The sequence below is a fragment of the Nanorana parkeri genome, unplaced genomic scaffold (assembly GCF_000935625.1).
Source record: "Nanorana parkeri isolate BGI_ZX_2015 unplaced genomic scaffold, ASM93562v1 scaffold50, whole genome shotgun sequence".
Taxonomy (NCBI): Eukaryota; Metazoa; Chordata; class Amphibia; order Anura; family Dicroglossidae; genus Nanorana; species Nanorana parkeri.
The window spans coordinates 2,663,691-2,666,088 of NW_017306318.1; the positions used below are offsets into that span (position 1 = coordinate 2,663,691).

Sequence of the window (2,398 nt, forward strand, 5' to 3'; positions counted from 1 at the left end):
GGGGGGGGGGGGTTTCGGCGAAATATTAGGGGTCCCTTTAAAAAAAATCGCTGACTTTAGGGTGTAGTAGCTATGTCTTAAATATATTAACCCCAGGCAACCAATCAGAAAGAATTTAACTGATCTGGCTGCAGTATATTGAAGCCCGATTGGTTGTTATGGGCTCTTGTATCTCATCATTACCCTATTGAATAAGCCCCTCTGTGTGTATCTGTAATATCCACAGTCCTGATTCCAAACGCATTGCAAATCTGGTTTTTATGGGCCAGTGGCATCTAATTGCAGCACATGATGACAATAATAAATGGAATCACACTTGGAAGTGACCATCTTATTTACAGCACAGACATGACTCATGAATTTCATCCTTTGGGCTCTATAAATACTGAAGAGGAATGTATCTGCCGCTTGCGATATGCTCATCATCTAGTTTCTTTTTCACCGCCATTTTGTCTTTTACTTCGCTATAAATAAATTCCTTTTTATGATGTGTCACTACAATCCTCATAAGTGCTATATAATGGCTGCCGAGGGCCTCCCAAATTGTGACATTTACGCAGACTGGGGTTGTAACTCTTATCCAGTAATAAGCAATGACTGTTGTTGGATCCCCATTGGAGAAATTTCCTCTTGCTTCCAGCACGCTCTGCTCAATGCATAAGGATGGACATGAGGCCAAAAGGGTCATGTGTCTTAATTGGAAGATCTTTGATAAGAATGACATTCAAATGGTCCATGGTAAAGAGACTCGAATAGTTACTCTGGGTAAATACCTCCGGGCCCATCAGAACTGAGGTTTGGGACCCACTGCAGCTATCTACGGGCCCATCTGCACTAAGGTTGGGGACCCAATGCAGCAGCCTACCGGCCCATCTGGACTCAGGTTGGAGACCCACTGCAGCAACCTACCGGCCCATCTGCACTCAGGTTGGAGACCCACTGCAGCTACCTACGAGCCCATCTGCACTCAGGTTGGGGACCCACTGCAGCTACCTACGGGCCCATCTGCACTCAGGTTGGGGACCCACTGCAGCAACCTACCGGCCCATCTGCACTAAGGTTGGGGACCCACTGCAGCTACCTACGGGCCTATCTGCACTCAGGTTGAGGACCCACTGCACTCAGGTTGGGGACCCACTACAACTACTTCTAGGCCCATCTGTGTAATAGCTCCAGCAGTTGTGGCCGTTCGGCCACAACTGCTCCGCCCCTGGTCCATCGATGTCACACGGCCCCCTCCGCGTCATAAGACACAATCTCACATTCGTCTGGCATTTCAGCATCTCAATCCCAAATACTGACACCATCTTATACTGTTATGTAAAGTGAACATATTTAACTCTGCAAGTTAAGTGAGAGAGATATCTTCCCCCATCAATACCTTGCTCATATAAATTCTAATTACTCATCTGTCGCACCTAAGCGTAGTCAGGCTAGATTCTGGAAGACTGTACTATGATGCACTGAGGTTGTTTGGCAAATTAAATCCTTGCCATGACGTACTCCTGGGCCTGAGCACGTGACAATTACCGTGACTCCGCAGCTGAGTTCCGTCTTCCTCCTTATTAGGATATTACAATCTGGACTTGGGCTTCAAAATCTGCTGCAGCTACCTCCATGCTGATTCAGGCCAAGGCTTAAGTTCTGCTGCAACTACGTCTGGGCCCATCCAGACTCGGGCTTTGGACCCATTGCAGTTATCTCTGGGCCCCTTCTGAACTCAGTCCTGGGCCTGTTCCGACTCGGGCTTGATATATGTTGAAGCTCCTGGCTCCATCGTTGTGATGTATAGGATTACTGTGTGTCGGTGATCTGTCCGTGTGTGTGTGTGTGTGTGTGTGTGTGTGTGTGTGTGCGTATATAGATATAGTGTGTCGTCACGTGTCAGTCACCACCACTGAACGCTTCTTGGTGCTGGAATGAATATGAAGGTGTTCCAGGGCTGTCATCTTCTGAGTTGCTTCCCTGGAACAAGTATTGGTCGAGTAGCTCCTGAAATGCCTAATACTGTACATACTTGTTCCAGGTTAGTGACAAGGATGACAGCTCTAGAGTCTGCACCTTCCAAAACAAGTCGGCAAAAAATACAATTCTTCCAATATAATCTGCACGGCTTCCTCAGCTTTGTGAAGTCTTTGAAATGTTGAAAACATTACCCGTGATGCGTTCTTTGCTCCGCTCTTTGCATACTGTTGATTTCAGCACGGCATAGCTCATTGTCAAATTAGACAGCCCAGACAGATTCTACCCTAGCCCTGGTTGCAGAGATCTGGGTGAAATCGCCTGACATTTCAGTGGCAGTGAGGGAACGACAGATCGGTGTAGTAATCTCTTAATCTTTAGACAGTATTCAGTCTACAGAGGGAATGCACGCCAATGTGGCTCTGTTTAGGGCAGA

The 2,398-nt window shown here is 47.2% G+C and overlaps 1 protein-coding gene across 1 annotated transcript in view; it reads left to right on the forward strand.

The window, feature by feature from the left end:
• LOC108802437 (microtubule-associated protein tau-like) overlaps positions 1 to 2,398 on the forward strand; it is a 73,773-nt gene that overhangs the window by 35,231 nt on the left and 36,144 nt on the right. The gene's annotated exons all lie outside the window — the stretch shown is intronic.